Here is a 17441-nt window from a genome sequence, read left to right as displayed (position 1 = left end):
TTCACCAGCAACTTTGATGTGTGTTGTCTTATGTCATCTTCTTCATCATTAAAAAGACAACTTGTTAGCTTTCACTGAGGGAAGTGCAATGAAAAACAGATTATCTGTTCTTGATAACATTGTTGAAAGCTAGTAAGCTGCTGCCTCACAGCTCCCCTGAGCACTTGGTTCAATCCTGACCTCAGGTGCTCTGTTTTCCTCCCCATATCCCAAATGCAAGCAGATCAGTAGGTTATATGGTGAATTTCCCATAGTGTGTAAATGACTGGCAGAGTCCAGAGTGTCTGGGGGGCGGGTTTGTTGCAGGGATGAGAAGAGAAAAGGTAGATGAGAATGTGGGGTGAATTATATAAATAGGATTAATTAGGATTATTTTAAAAGGGTGGTTGATGGTTAATGTGGATTTGGTGGGCCAAAGGCCTGTTCACATATTGTACCTTTCTGTGACTATTACGGTAAGTATCAGGCAAAAATATATTTAGAAATGGAAAAAAAGTAGAAATTGGTAGTTGAGAAACCACCGTAACCAGGTAATATGCTATATTTAAGACCAATACACTAAGCTCTGAATAGCGGAGGACACAAGTGATATTGCCATCAACTTTGCTGTTAAATGCTGTAAAAAGGTGAAATATTTAACAGTGAAGTCTCAGATCTATGGACCTTCAAGGCCGTCCCAGAAGTGAGAGATCCGAACATTGCTTGTCCTCATAGCCTGGACATTCTGGCACTTTGACACTAACATTGCCACTAAGACACAATTAGAAACAGATGGGTGGTTCAAAATGGAAATTATAAACATTCTGGTGCGGCAAACATGAAGATACTATCTTCACAGGATGGGTTTTCTGTAGAAAAGTATTCCAGCAACTCAGAGATCATAGGGCAAATGACTTCCACAAACCTATGGCTTAGATAGATAGATATACTTTATTGATCCAGAGGGAAATTGGCTTTCGTTACAGCCGCACCAACCAAGAATAGAGCATAAATATAGCAATACAAAAACCACCAACAATCAAACAATGCAACTATGCCAAATGGAAAATAAGTCCAGGACCAGTCTATTGGCTCAGGGTGTCTGACCCTCCATGGGAGGAGCTGCAAGTTCGATGGCCATAAGCAGGAACGACCTCCCGTGACACCCAGTGTTGCATATTGGTGAAATATGGCTGAAGTCCAACAGTAAAAATTTCAATATCCGGTCTACAAACACGCTCCTCGATCGTAATATGACCCGGATTGCACCATCTGTTGTTAACCAGAATAAGTAAGCACACAACTGTTTTACGCTTAATCTGTTATGGAACTAGCAACCACTAGTATCAATGTCTACTTCCCAATGTTATGGATGAAGTTAAGAAGATCTACTCTGACCTTGGGAAAGAAACATAACTGTGGCCAAGAGAGATAACATCGTCTGCTGTGCAGGATTTTTAAAAAAATGTGCCCTTCTGTTAGAGCTGCTTGTCAGGGAGGGAGAATGAAAAGATAACTCCGTGGATCCTTTCTCCTGACAAAATGCTTGGAGCACAAATATTCCAACTTCCATTCTGTCAGATGCAAATGCAAGACCTCACATCAGCATCCATAATACAGTCGCAGATACCTATTGATTATGTCATTATCTATGGCAGCAATAGCAGAGCCCAACTGTTCAGTGTTGGACTCTGCTATTTACTACAGAAAAATGTAATCACAAGGAAATCAGTGAAGCTCTCAAGGACTTTGCAAAGATAGTTCTTCCCACAAGTGACAATTGGGTGACTCATTCATCCCAGCCAAAGAGAATTCCAATCCATTCAATATTGAGTTCTTGTGACACTGCTGACTCCATGTGTATCTTCATTGTTCTCCTACCTTCATTATAGGGGTAGAGTGTGGGATATGTTAGGCCAAGAGAGGACAGACCATGGAGATCATATGTCCACTTTTGCTGATAGTTCAGATCAGCTCATGGACGTCCAGTCATTTATCATGACTACATTCCCACCCAGCACAATGGAGAGTGTCCCAACGATGTTACAGCACTTTAGCTCCATAAGAACTGTGTAGTGGTACCCTCTACCAATACCATCATGGGCACATTAATCTACTACAGATATATTACTGAGGTGAAGGTGTAGCTCTACAAACAGCTGGTCTCTGCTATGTAGGATTAAGAAATCAATGTAGGAGTATATCATTCAGCCCCCGGAGAATGCTCTGCCATTCAACAATTCAGACCTAATTTGCTCCCTCAAAAACCATCTTTGTACCTGAAACCTATATCCCTTTATTCCTTTGATGTCTTGACATTTGACAATGTCTAGTTTGAATGCAATCAGTGAATGACCTCCACGGCCACTGAGATAGGTAATTCCAAAGTTCAGCCCTACTGAAGGTAGAGATTTCGTCTCATTTTAGTCTTAGGTGATCCATCTTTTATGATATCAAGACCCTACGTTCTGGACTTCTTTTCTCATACATCTCGATATTGTATCATTATGACACAATATCATTACAACTATGTAAACATTTGTATTTCCTACGGAGGACAACTCTTGTTTTTTAAAATGCAACAGAGTACATAATTACCCTCCTCAGTGTGTCCTCATATCATCCCATGAAGCTTCAACGCAGCCTCCAGCATGACAGTACAGAACTCTAACACTGTACCCCAGGGACTGAGGGAGAAATGAACCCAGGTGCAGAGATCATGCAGGAGGTCAGAATGAATATTCAGACAGGTACTACTGGATAGTTTGATTTCCATCACAGTTCCAAAACAAAGGCAATAATTGGAATCAGAAGGCCAGGGAGTAGTTCAGTATAACAAAAAAAAAAGTCAAAAATGAGTCGCTGCATAATTCCAGAAACATAACAAACTGAATCCCAAGTTCGAAAATAAAATGAGTCCAAAATAAAAAAGCAAAAGCCAAGGGCAAAAAGACACTCAAAAGGAACACAGCAATTCGATTACCAAAGAGACACAGTATCAAGTGTTGGCTCAAAGACTGAACAAAGAACAATATAATTCACGCAGTTTAAACACTGAGAGTGACTGAGCAGAGGTGAACTCAATTACCATACAGGTAACCAGTAAGGTTAGAATATTCTGAAACCAGAAGCCTTCTGAGGGTTTCTACTTGCCGACTGTGGATGGACCCCAAATTCCTGACAACGTGGTGAGTCCACTCCCTCTACATCCCTTATCCTGCTTCTGATAAATGTTGTTCACTGTGAAGAAGTGTTGAGGTCATTCTAGCAGAAGATCAGATTTACTACCTGAAGCTCTTCAAATTTTATTTCATATTTAAAATATTGTTTTACATATCTACTTTTATGGGTTCCCATACTTAGTGGTCCTGAGGGGAACGAGTGCGTTAATTGTTTGGCTAAAAAAAGCTGTTAGAAGTTCAATTGTGGATGTAGTCCTTCCAGCTGCCAAATCAGAAGCTAAGAATGTCACAATGGGGGGGCATAGGGAGCAAGGGTGGACCCAAATGCAAGACACATCTTGTGAGGTTAACTAAATTTAGTTTATTGTTCGATACCAGGAGAGCAAGGCAGGAGCAGGAATAGCGAACCGGACAAGGACTCAGGACTACGACTAGGCTGGGATTAAGGGTCTGGACTAGGACTCGGAATCGGATCCCAAAACTAGGGGCGACATGAAGATGCTACGGTATGGACTCTGAGCCAGGGTCTGGGCAAGGACCCAGTACCTGGGTCTTGCCTTGGACTTGGATCCCAGAACCAGGCATGGACATAACATGGGCTAGAGAGAGGAGGAACATGGAAAAAACAGAGCCTCGGTCTCAGGAGAGCAGGTACATGGAACCATGGACACATACACAGAACACTGAGTCGGGACCCCACCTTGGGTACAGGACATAGGGCCGGGACTCACACACAGAACAGAGAGCCAGGACCTTTCCTTGGGTACAGGACATAAGGCCGGGACTCATGAACCCCCACGGGGCGACAGCAAGACAGCCTGACTTACCCCACGGAGGGGAGGACAAGATACGGCAAGACATGACCCCCCCCCCCATGGGGCAACGGCAAGACGGCCTGACTTACCCCACGGAGGCGAGGACAAGACAAGAAAAGACATGATCCCCCGCGGGGCAACGGCAAGACGGCCTGACTTACTCCACGGAGGCAAGGATAAGACAAGACCAACGCGAAAGAACATCAGACGGTACTTATCTAGCTCCGGCGATAGAACTAGACTGAGGTGCAGGCGAGGGCTGCAGACGAGGGCTAGAGGCGAGAGGGGCAGAGAAGGGATTCAGACAGGGGGGGTAGTACAGGAATCACAGATTGCCAGGACCGGGACTTGACTCGGAACGTGGATGCCGCCAGGGCTGGGACTTGACTCGGTACGTGGGTGCCGCCAGGGCCGGGACTTGACTCGGTACATGGATGCCGCCAGGGCCGGGACTTGACTCGGTACATGGATGCCGCCAGGGCCGGGACTTGACTCGGTACATGGATGCCGCCAGGGCCCGGACTTGACTTGGAACCTCCGGGTAGTGGCGAGCTCTTGACTCGGCCTGGGAACAGTAGACAACGGTTCTTGATTCCCTCCGGCGGGTTAACTGACGGACCCACCTTGGTGAGGAAACTTTGCAGGCAACTTGGTAACTTGACAGGGTTGCTCTGGTGAGGAAAGGCGAGTTACCGGCACTCGCTTCGGGCAGAGACTAGGCTTGCTCTGGCCAGATGACATTGGCACGCCATACCTTTGGTGACTTTGCAAATGCTCCCGTGCCAAACAGCTAAAAGCCGGAGACTATAAGCTACCGGTTCAGCCGAGAGTAAATTGCCTTTAATCACCAAGGCCAAGGGACACGGGAAAACAGGGAGCCAAAGGGAAACAGGGAGTCAACGGTCAGGATCGTAACCTAAACAAAGTAAATTTAAAGAGACCCCGATCTGGTAATGACATAAGGGGAGACAGCTTTACAAAATACATAAAACTGTTAGGTAGATGGGAGAAGGGGGTAGAACAAAAAGGGAGAGAATTATATTGACTCGATTTTGAATTGGGCATACTATGCTTAACTAATCCTTATAACTTGTTGGAAAACATCACTCTGGGCTGTGTAGGTTTTGTCATCATTATGAAACAGTTGAACACAATGTTTTACAATGTATACAAGGTTGAACGAAAACAAATACTGGATACACTACTATCTTTGGGGGTTGATAGTTTTCATTGAAAAATTGAAAAGTTTTGGAAATTAATTTATTTCACAATATTTTCTTTCACTATTTCCAATCTATAGGGCTTTTGGGGTTAACTTAGTTTTCATTTGATAAAGAACTAGTTGGGGCTTCGCTTCTCAACTCTCTACAACTGCACTCCAGTCCAGTTGGTGGCGGTAATGCATCTTTAAATTAGAAGTTCTGATGGAAGGTTTCAACCTGAAATTATATCCATCAGCGATTGTCAGTTATGAGAAGGAATTTTATTCATTTCCCATGTTTGACCTGCTGCCAGGAGACTGCTTGGAATCTGGAGTCAATCACGCCCCCCCGACACCCCCCCCCACTCCTCCCCACCACCTGTTTAAACCTGAGTCGCTAAATCGAAGGTATTTATAGATACCACCGGGCTGTAGATGCTCACGAATTGTGACGGAAGAGGCTCCGAGTGACCGCTGTGTACAACGCAAACAGGAATTCTGCAGATGCTGGAAATTCAAGCAACACACATCAAAGTTGCTGGTGAACGCGTCAGGTTAGTCCTGACGAAGGGTCTCGGCCTGAAACGTCGACTGTACCTCTTCCTAGAGATGCTGCCTGGCCTGCTGCGTTCACCAGCAACTTTGATGTGTGTCGCTGTGTACAAGTTCGATTAGATGCCTATTCACGTTGGTTGTGATATCACTAATTGACCATGTACACTTTGTCACTAATATTGACTCGTACTTCAAGATTGTTTTTTTTAAATATAATTTTTATTAAATTTTCAAAAAGAATACATGAAAAGATAAAATCTACCCACCCCCCCCTCCCCTTAACCCTCCCCCCCCCATATATAGTCCAACCTAAAAAGAAAGAAAGAGAAAAAAAAGAAAAGAACCGCCTGGTTATTGGAAGGTTTCCACATGCTCCATGGGATTCAAAATAAATTTGGTATAATTATTCGTTACTTTCCCCAAGTAACCAAAATCTTTATCGGAGCACTTAAATATGCCATCCTATCTTTTGTAAATAAGGGCGCCAAATATTCAGAAATGTTACATATTTATCTCTTAAATTATAAGTAATTTTTTCAAGTGGAATAGAACTAGCCATTTCATTATTCCAATGATCCATACTTAATTACGAATCAGATTTCCAAGTAACTGCTATAGTCTTCTTAGCTACTGCCAATGCAATTTTTATAAATTCTTTCTGATATTTATTCAATTTAAGTTTCAGTTTTATCCTTTCAATATCACCTAATAGAAATAATACAGGGTTATGTGGAAGTTGAATTCCAGTAATTTGTTCCAATAAGACTCTTAAGTTTATCCAAAAGGGTTGAATTTTAAAACATACCAAGTAGAATGTAAAAAAGTACCAATTTCTTGATTACACCGAAAACATTTATCAGATAGATTTGAATTTAATCTATTTATTTTTTGTGGTGTAATATATAATTGGTGTAAAAAATTATATTGTACTAATCTAAGTCGAACATTTATTGTATTTGTCATACTGTCAAGACAAAGTCTTGACCAATTTGTTTCATCAATATTAATATTCAGATCTGTTTCCCATTTTTGCTTTGACTTATGGATTCCTTGTTTAATTGTCTGTTCTTGAATCAAATTATACATACAAGAAATAAATTTTTTAATTTTCCCTTTTTGAATTAAAATTTCAATTTCCAAACTTTAAAAACTACTATAAAGCAAATCAACTTAGATTTATTGCATCTTTTTTCGATGATCAAAAACCAGCATGGATTAAAATAGAACTAGACAAGATAGGAGAAAATAAACCTGAAGATTTTATATATAAATGGGAATCTAAATGGATACTGGAAAAGAAAGAATCTCCTATATTAACACATTTGATTGATCTATGGCATAAGATAAATGTTGATAAGGAAACACAGAAATCTCTATTAGCAAGGAGACCTTTGTTCCAAAACAGACTTATTCCTTTTACAATGGATAATCAACTTTTATATAATTGGTACCAAAAAGGGATTAAATTTATAGGAGACTGTTTTGAGCGAGGTATATTGATGTCATTTGAACAATTAAAGGATAAATATAAAATATCTAATAATACTTTCTTTTGTTACTTTCAATTAAGGGCTTACTTAATAGGTAAGCTGGGTCAAACAATGTTTTTGCCAAGATTATTGACCGAATTTAAATTTCCCCGCCGCCTTTGTGCGATTTGGGCTCCGAGCTACGCGTCGGCATACGTTTTCATTTCCCGCTAAACGGCTTGAACCAGAGAAGTGGGTAGATACCCTGCGATTTTCTACTGAAGTGTGGGGAATATTCTTTCCTATAGGAAGCTGCCTGACCTGCTACGTCTTACCATTTGAATTTTTATTTTCGATTCACAACATTTATGGTTTTTGTTTTAAATTTAAATGTTTAGTTGTATAAGATGAGGGGCAGTGATCATGTGGATGCTGCCCGACCTGCTGAGTTCCTCCAGCGTGTTGTGAGTGCCGTGAATCCCCTCTCGGCCCACGCACCGAGTAATGACCATTCCGCACTGAAACTTTCCTTCTGCGAAACCCTGGCAGCGGGAGATGGAACAACGACCCAGTGACGGTCAGTCTGAATCCAGCCCGAGCACTTACTCTGTTCCAGTCCAGGCGGGGTTCGAGGGGACTGCTTCCCACTTCTACAGGAATGAGAGCCAATCTCCTCGCATTCACCCAATTCCCAGTGTGTTTCCGAATCGAGCACTGTTTCCAACAGCCCATTAAATCCTTGTCCGCCCAGGAAGTAGTTTAAAAAAGACCGCGAAGATTTCCTATTTCTACCACAACCCGCCAGCGTATCCCTGGACTATAAAATCCATTTTGTAATAAGTAAATTGTACACTGAAACTGATCTTATAATTATCTGATTACGTTAGTGAGTGATCGTTGTTGCATACGCTGCAGTTTTTACCTCAAAAATATGTTTGCTTCTGAGCAGGGGTCAAGCTTGTCTCTATCATTTTGTTGCCACTTCGTGTCTTAATATCCGTTTGATTTTGCTCTCAAAATGGATATTTTTCCATTACCCCGGTCACCCTCGCCTCTCAATTCATTAACATCTTAACATTTTCTATTCCATTCTCACCTCATTCTGCACATAGGTAAATTTTGCCGAAACAACAATGCCGTGAACCCGGACAAAGGACGACAGTGCGGGACTAAAACTTCCCTTTGGGAAGCCCTGTCAGCGGGAGATGGCCAGTAACGGCCAGTCTGAATCCATCACCAGCACTTACTCTGTTCCAGTCCAGGTTGAGATCGAGAAACTGTCTCCCTCGTCTGCAGGAATGAGAGAAAATCTCTTCGGTTCACGGAAATCCCAGTGTGTCTGCGGATCGAGCGCTGCTTCCAATAGCTGTTGCAATCCAGGAAATGGTTTCAAAAGGGCGCGAAAACTCCTTTATCTCTTCCGCAGCCCGCCTAGGTATCCCTGGAATATAAAATCCATGTTGTATTAAACAAATTCTACACTGAAATTGATCTTGTAATTATTTAATTACATTAGTGGCTATTCTTCGCTGCATACATTGCAGTTTTTATTCCACGAATCTGTTCATTTATCAATAGTTATTAATAATCGATAAGTTCATTTATCAATAGTTAGTTATGCACCAATGCTGCCAAATTCTTTGTGTCACCGGAGTAAAACCGTACTGTGAATATTTACTCCTCAAAGAGACATGGGGCAGGTTGTAGACTGCAGCTGGATTTGACTTTCACCTGGCGGTCTGAATGACAGGTAACAGAAATCAGTCTGTGTTCACGTGTTCATTTCACTCACTCACTTACTCTACTGTTCCGCGGAAATCCCCTCGCGACATTTAACTCTTTATGGTTTACTTTTTTTTTCCCTTAAAACTGTCCTGTTTCTAAACAGCGGGCAGACCATCACTGATACATTTTCAACTTCAGGTAGAAACTTTAAATTAATCGAATAGAATTTTTAAATGTATATTATTTACTGCCCATCCCTAAAGGCCATCAAAGATGTTGGCGAGCTACCTGTGGCAAAGATACTTTCAGACAACTGACACATTTAGAGCTCCAGGCTTCAGTCCCAGGATCAGTGAAGGACTTGTGATACATTTCTAGATCAGGCAGCTGTGTTCACTGAAAGGGAACCTGTAGGCAGTGACCATTCTACGTCTCTGCTGCCTTTGCCCTTCTTGTGGCACAGATTGTGGTTTCACATGCTATCACAGTAGCCTGGGTGAGTAACATCTCGCTACATCCTGCACCCTGAAGGCAAAGATTGCAACGTTCTCTCAGAAGTTCAGTATCGAATTTAATATTACTCAATGAGCTGTAAACCTCCGCATTTCTGACTCGATTGAGGGTAGGTAGCTGGGCCTCGGACACAGTCTGAGGAATTGACACAGTGATTTTCTAGGACTAAATGATGGACCGCCAACATCTAAAATAATCCCAATCATTAGGAGAATTTCTCCATTGACAGCCATCGACTTTGATATTATTCAGACTCTTTAAGGTCACATTTAGTGAAATGCTTTCCTGCTGTCAAGGGCCATCACACAGCTCACTTCTTCTCTTCATATAGTTGACCTCGACCAAGGACTGGAACTTGAAAATACTTAACTTCCTAAAGATGCTGGAACTATAAAAAGTACAAGGAATAAATACTTACTAAAGACTTGAATCGTGAAATAACTTTGATCATGGTTTTTCAGTTCTACCCCATAGCAGTCAGTTCGTATTTGATACTCTCCACTGTCACTGACTTGTATATCATATTTGATTGAATATCATATTCCATTTTTGATTGTAGCTCTGTGTTTATATTGTGGATGTACAATATGCAGATTGTCTGGATTATTGGATTTCCATACTAAAATTTTAAAGAGCTGTGGAAATGTTAATCTAAAGGTAACATCGTACTGATCTTCATTGCTTTGGTACTCTATGGGGAACATCACGGTTTGTCCTGCAGCAGCATTAGTGAGAGTACCAGGTCTGGCATACAAAGCCCCTCTGCACACCAAAACTAAATGGAAAACTGGAAAATAAACTTAAATTCAAAAGTAAAGTACTGTAGATACTGATAATCTAGGATTGTAAACCATGATCAACGAGTTTACCTGGAAGCACCATAGTACACGGAGTAATGTGTAAGTGGTACTGAAATTTCAAGGGCTATATTCACTACACCCTGGAGCTAGCCAGCAATGGACCATTTTCCCATGCATGTTGGGCTGAGCTCCACCTGATGCCAGGCTGGGCACTAGAAATGAGCCTCAATCTGGACAAGACACCTGCTGGTCAAAGACCCACTGGCACAATGATCATCAAGATTGGTTGAAGTACAATCCCTGCTCCAACCCTCTTCTCCGATTGTACTCTTGGCAGTGACAGGATCATGTGTCTGAATTTGATAGATTCTCAGAGAAAAAAAATATTGCTGCAGAAGACAGTGGTTACTGTGAGTGAATAGAAAGAAATTGTGTCCAGCTACCCGAACAGGGGCAGAGAACATGTTTTGTCACTGAGGTATACTGCCCACAGCTAACTTATTGAATAAAAATTGGTTAGCGTTCATTTCTGAATGCCATAAAATAAAATAGAAATACTGGAAATGTTCAGAAGTCAAGTAGAACCAATGAGAGAGAAAAAATAAAACAAGATCAGCAAACTTCTTCACAGCTACAGTGTGTTAAAGTGAGAGATGCTTGGCATTTACACCCAGCACATGAGTTGTCTGACAATGGTGTTGGGTACATTGTCACAGAAAAGAAATTCAGAATTATCAGCAGGTCAGCATTTTCTCAATGCATCTGAATAATGCACAATATGTCTTAAAGTTTCAAGAATTCCTCAGTTTGTACATGTTACCTGAAGCAAGTTTGAAGATGTTGATGTTTACTGTCTCTGACGAAGGGTCTCGGCCCGAAACGTCGACTGTATCTCTTCCTAGAGATGCTGCTTGGTCTGCTGCGTTCACTAGCAACTTTGATGTGTGTTGCTTGAAATTCCAGCATCTGCAGAATTCCTCGTGTTGATGTTTTTCAATACTCAGTACTGGGTTTCCAGCAAATACTAGCCACATGAGTGTAAGTAAAGCATGTTTATGTCATCATCTTCATCATTTAAAAGGCAGCTTGTTAGTTTTCACCGAGGGAAGTGCAAATAAAAACAGATGATCTGTTCTTGATAACATTGTTGAAAGCTAGTAAGCTGCTGCCTCACAGCTCCCCTGAGCACTTGGTTCAATCCTGATCTCAAGTGCTCTGTTTTCCTCCCCATATCCCAAATGCAAGCAGATCAGTAGGTTATATGGTGAATTTCCCATAGTGTGTAAAAGACTGGCTGAGTCCAGGGTGTTTGGGTGAGGGGGTAGTTTAGGGAAGAGAAGGGAAATGGTAGATGAGAATGAGGGGTGAATTGTATAAATAGGATTATTTAGGATTATTTTTAAAGGGCTGGTTGATGGTTAATGTGGATTTGGTGGGCCAAAGTGCCTGTTCACAGACTGTACCTTCCTATGACTATTACAGTATTAGGCAAAAATATATATAGAAATGGAAAAATGTAGAAAATTGGTAGCTGAGAAACCACCATAACCAGGTAATGATATATATTGAAGACCAATACACTAAGCTCTGAATAGCTGAGGACACAAGTGATATTGCCATCTATTTTGCTGTTAAATGCTGTAAAAAGATAAAATATTTAACTGTGAAGTCTCAGGGAGACCTTCAAGGCTCTCCCGGAAGTGAGGGATCCGAACATTGCTTGTCCTCATAGCCTGGGCACTCTGGCACTTTGACATTACCATTGCCACTAAGACACAATTGGAAACAGATTGTCATAATGGGGCACTGTGAGCAGACCCAAATGCAAGACACAGACACTGAAGTACTAGGAACAGGACTTGACTAGAGAGCTGGGACAAGAACACAGACTTGGGCTAGGACTTTGGCTAGGAAAGTGGAACCAGGACAAGGAACAAGAAACTGAGAGATTGGGCTTGGACTCCGAGCCAGAGACTGGACAAGGACCCAGAACCTGGGTCTTGACTTGGGCTCGGACCCCGGAACCAGGCAAGGACATGACATGGCTACAGGACTGGACATGGCTTGGGTTCCTCAAGGCTTGGGTTCTCCATGGCTTGGGCTCCTTGAGGCGAGGACATGGCGAGGCTTGGGGTCCTCGAGGCGAGGACATGACGAGGCTTGGGGTCGGACTTCAAGCCAGAGACTGGACAAGGACCCAGAACCTGGGTCTTGACTCAGGCTTGGACTCCGGAACTAGGCGAAGACATGATGTGCTCTTGGGAGACAGGACTAGGTGAGGCTACAGGACAGAACAAGAGTATCCTGGGCAATATGAGGGAACTCCAGTACAGGATGAGGGAACTCCAGCACAGGACAAAGCACATGGACATGACGAGAACACGAAGCCTTGACTTGGTACTCAGGAACAGCCGAGCCTTGGACTTCAGACGACAGGAACCTCGGAACCTTGAACTTGGGACGACAGGAATGCAGGACAGAGAGCCTTGGTCTAGAGCATGGGAACATGGAACCTTGGACTTGGGAGACAGGAACACAGAGCCAGGACCCCTCCTTGGGAACAAGAATTAGGGCCGGGACTTGTACACGGAACACAGAGCCAGGACCTCTCCTTGGGAACAGGACTTGGGGCCGGGGCTCTATACAGAATGCTGAACTCAATGAGATGGTTCCCAACACTAGGTAGCGGCAAACGGCCGGACCTACCCAGCGAAGGCGTGGACACAGAGACAGTTCACAACTCAAAGATAGACAGTTCCTTATCTTGACACAGCAAGGCTCCAGTCTCACTCCGGTGGTTGAACTTGACACAGGTTGCAGGGCATGGCTCCAGACACTGATTGCAAGGCAAGGCTTGAGGAGGAAGGGGCAGAGAAGGGATTCCGTCAGGGGGTTTGGACAGGAACAATCCAGCAACCAAAGCTGAACCAAGGAGCTATTTATGCAGCCAGCCCAAAATGTGAATCAGCTGCCTCAATTAGAGCACCCAACAGAAAAAGGGAAAACCAGAACACTTGGAATAAGGAGCGATGGACTGGACCGTGAACCAGAATCTGGACTTCACGGACCAGACCATGACACAGATGGGTGGTTCAAAATGGAAATGGTAAACAATTTGGAGGGGCAAACATGAAGATACTGTCTTCACAGGATGGGTTTTCTGTAGGAAAGTATTCCAGCAACTCAGAGCTCATAGGGCAAATGATTTCCACAATGTTAGGCCAAGAGAGGACAGATCTTGGAGATCATATGTCCACTTTTGCTGATGGTCCAGATCAGCTCATGGACTTCCAGACATTTATCATGACTACATTCCCACTCAGCACAATGGAGAGTGTCCCAATGCTGTTACAGCACTTTATCTCCATAAGGACCATGCATTGGTAACCTCTACCAATACCATCATGGGCACATCAATCTACTACAGCTATATTAGTGAGGTGAAGGTGTAGCTGTACAAATAGCTGGTCTCTGCTATGTGGGATTAAGAAATCAATGCAGGAGTGTATCATTCAGCCCCCGGAGAATGCTCTGCCATTCAACAATTCAGAGCTGATTTGCTCCCTCAAAAACCATCTTTGTACCTGAAACCGATATCCCTTTATTCCTTTGATATCTAGACATTTGATGCAGTTTGGTTTGAATGCAGTGACTGACCTTCACAGTCACTGAGGTAGATCATTCCAAGGCTCAGCCCTACTGAAGGTAGAGATTTCTTCTCATTTTAGTCTTAGGTGATCCATCTTTTATGATATCAAGAGCCTAAGTTCTGGAATTCTTTTCTCATACATCTCGAAATTATATTATTATGACACAATATCGCTCCAACTATGTAAACATTTGTATTTCACATGGAGGTCAACTCTCACTTTTTTAAATGCTACAGAATACATAATTGCCCTCCTCAGTGTGTCCTCAAATCACCCCATGAAGCAATGTGGCGTCAGGCCTAGCTGGGCTTGAATGCAGCTTCCAGCATGACAGTACTGAACCCTAACACTGTACCCCAGGGAATGAGGGAGAAATGAATCCAGGTGCAGAGATCATGCAGGAGGTCAGAATGAATATTCAAACAGGTACTTTACTGGATAGTTTGCTTTCCAGCACAGTTCCAAAACAAAGGCAATAATCCACATCAGTAGGCCAAGGAGTAGTTCAGTATAATGAAAGAAAGTCAAAAATGAGTCGGCGCACAACTCCAAAAACACAATAGGCTGAATCCAAAGTTCTAAAATAAAATGGGTCCAAAATACAAAAGCAAAAAGCCAAGGGCAAAAAGACACTCAAAAGGAACACAGCAATTTGATTACCAAAGAGACACAGTATCAAGTCGCAAACACGAGGAATTCTGCAGATGCTGGAAATTAAAGCAACACACATCAAAGTTGCTGTTGAACGCGTGTTGCTCACAGTATCAAGTGTTGGCTCAAGGACTGAACAAAGAACAGCATAATTCACACATACTCTAAATACTCAGAGTGACAGAGCAGAGGTGTACTCAATTACCATACAGGTAACCGGTAAGGTTAGAATATTTTGAAACCAGAAGCCTTCTGAGGGCTTCTAGTTGGCAACTATGGATGGATGCCAAATTCCTGACAACGTGGTGAGTCCACTCCCTCTACATCCCTTATCCTGCTTCTGATAAATGTTGTTCACTGTGAAGAAGTGTTGAGGTCATTCAAGCAGAAGATCAGATTTACTACCTGAAGCTCTTCAAATTTTATTTCATATTCAAAGTATTGTTTTACATATCTACTTTTATGGGTTCCCACACTTAGTGGTCTTGAGAGGAATGAGTGTGTTAATTGTTTCATAATCTAATTGTTTGGCTAAAAAAATGCTGTTAGAAGTTCAACTGTGGATGTAGTCCTTCCAGCTACCAAATCAGAAGCTAAGAGTTTGGTGGGTTAAGAATTGGGGGATTAAAGTAAGACTTGTAAGATAATGACAAAAGGGGAGACAGCTTTACAAAATACATAAAACTGTTGGATAGAAGGGAGAAGGGGTTAGAATAAGAAGGGTTAGAATAAGAATTAGAATTATATTGACTCGACTTTGAATTGGGCATACTATGCTTAACTATTTCTTATATCTTGTTGGAAAACATCACTCTGGAGTGTGTAGGTTTTGTCATCATTATGAAACAGTTGAACACAATGTTTTACAATGTATACAAGGTTGAACGATAACAAATACGGGATACACTACTATCTTTGGGGGTTGATAGTAAAGTTTTTCAATGAAAACTAAGTTTTGGAAATTCATTTTTTCCACAACATTGTCTTTCATTATTTACAATCTATAGGGCTTTTGGGGATAACTTAGTTTTCTTTTGATAAAGAACTAGTCGGGGTTTCATTTCCCTACACTCCAGTCCAGTTGGTGGCGGTAATTCATCTTTAAGTTAGAAGTTCTGATGGAAGGCTTCAACCTGAAACTATATCCATCAGCGATTGGTAGTCATGAGAAGGAAGTTCATTCATTTTCCATGTTTGACCTGCTGCCAGGAGACTGCTTGGAATCTGGAGGCAATCACAACCCCCGACACCTCCCCGCTTCCCCACCACCTGTTTAAACCTGAGTCGCTAAATCGAAGGTATTTGTGGGTACCACTGGGCAGTAGATGCTCACGAATTGTGAAGTCTCCGAGTGACGTGCCTATTCACGTTGGTTGTGATATCACTAATTGACCATGTACACTTTGTCACTAATGTTGACTCGTACATCAAAATTATTGACCGAATTTAAATTTCCCTGCCGCCATTGTGCGATTTGAGCTCTGAGCTACGCGTCGGCACGTTTCCCTTTCCCGCTGAACTGCTTGGACTGGAGAAGTCGATAGATACTCTGCGATTCCCTACTGAAGCATGGGGAACATTCTTTCCTATAGAAGCTGCCTGACCTGCTGAGTCTTACAATTCGAATTTTTTATTTCGATTTACAACATTTATAGTTTTTGTTTTAAATTTAAATGTTTAGGTGTATAATATGAGGGGCAGTGATCGTGTGGATAGCCAGAGGCTCTTTCCCAGAGCTGAAATGGCTAACACGAGGGCGCACAGTTTTAAGGTCCTTGGAAATGGGTACCGAGGGGATGTCAGGGCTAAGTTTTTCCACACAGAGTAGTGGTTGCGTGGAACGCACTGCCGGCGGCGGTGGTAGAAGCGGATACAATAGGGTCTTTTAGGTGCCTATTAAATGGGTACAGGGAGCTTAGAAAAATAAAGTGTTATGCGCTAGGGAAATTCTAGGCAGGCTTTAGAGTAGGTTACATGGTCGGCACAGCATTGTGGGCCGAAGGGCCTGCAATAAATTACAAATTTCGATGTTGTATGTTTTATTTGTGGACTGAAGGTTTTTGCGGCGCGTGCCTACTGTTGCTTTCCTGTTTCGGGACAGCACGTCGGTCTGGGTGGAGAAAACTTTCTAAGCGTCTGGACTGATCAGTTCAGAAAATATCTCCTTGATTTTGCTCATAAAATGGATTTTTGTCTATTACCCGGTCCCTCCCTCCTCTGTATTCAATACCATCTTAACATTTTTTCTATGCCTCGCCCTCTCCTCATTCTGCATATATGTAGATTTTGACGAAACAACAGTGCCGTGAATCCCCTCTCCGCCCACCCACCGAGTAATGACCATTCCAGACTGAAACTTTCCTTCTGCGAAACCCTGGCAGCGGGAGATGGAACAACGACCCAGTGACGGTCAGTCTGAATCCCGCCCGAGCACTTACTCTGTTCCAGTCCAGGCGGGGTTCGAGGCGACTGCTTCCCACTTCTACAGGAATGAGAGCCAATCTCCTCGCATTCACCCAATTGCCAGTGTGTTTCCGAATCGAGCACTGTTTCTAACAGCCCTTTAAATCCTTGTCCGCCCAGGAAGTAGTTTAAAGAGACCGCAAAGATTTCCTATTTCTACAGCAACCCGCCAACGTATCCCTGGAATATAAAATCCATTTTATAATAAGTAAATTGTACACTGAAACTGATCTTATAATCATTTGATATATTAGTGAGTGATTGTTGTTGCATACGTTGCAGTTTTTACCTCAAAATATGTTTTTACTGAGCAGGGGTCATCCAGGTCTCTCTCATTTTGATGCCCTCCGTGTGTTAATATCTGTTTGATTTTGCTCTCAAAATGGATATTTTTCTATTACCCAGGTCACCCTCGCCCCTCAATTCATTGACATCTCA

At 42.5% G+C, this 17441-nt stretch overlaps 1 protein-coding gene across 3 annotated transcripts in view; it reads right to left on the bottom strand.

Moving 5' to 3' along the window:
- The window catches only part of LOC140195949 (HEPACAM family member 2-like), a 33119-nt gene extending 16052 nt beyond the window's left edge, over positions 1-17067 (bottom strand). For 2 of the 3 annotated variants that reach the window (XM_072254638.1, XM_072254641.1), the window contains exons 1-2: positions 16979-17067; positions 8449-8642 (exon numbers count right to left, since the gene is read on the bottom strand). The gene's annotated coding sequence lies outside the window, so the exon portion shown is untranslated. Of the gene's footprint in view, positions 1-7807; positions 7867-8448; positions 8643-16978 lie in introns of those variants that run through there. The other variant, XM_072254639.1, reaches the window with a different exon arrangement.
- Positions 17068-17441: the final 374 nt, after the last annotated feature.

Source organism: Mobula birostris, chromosome 4 (genome assembly GCF_030028105.1).
Source record: "Mobula birostris isolate sMobBir1 chromosome 4, sMobBir1.hap1, whole genome shotgun sequence".
NCBI lineage: Eukaryota > Metazoa > Chordata > Chondrichthyes > Myliobatiformes > Myliobatidae > Mobula > Mobula birostris.
This window is presented reverse-complemented; position numbering and strand designations above follow the sequence as displayed.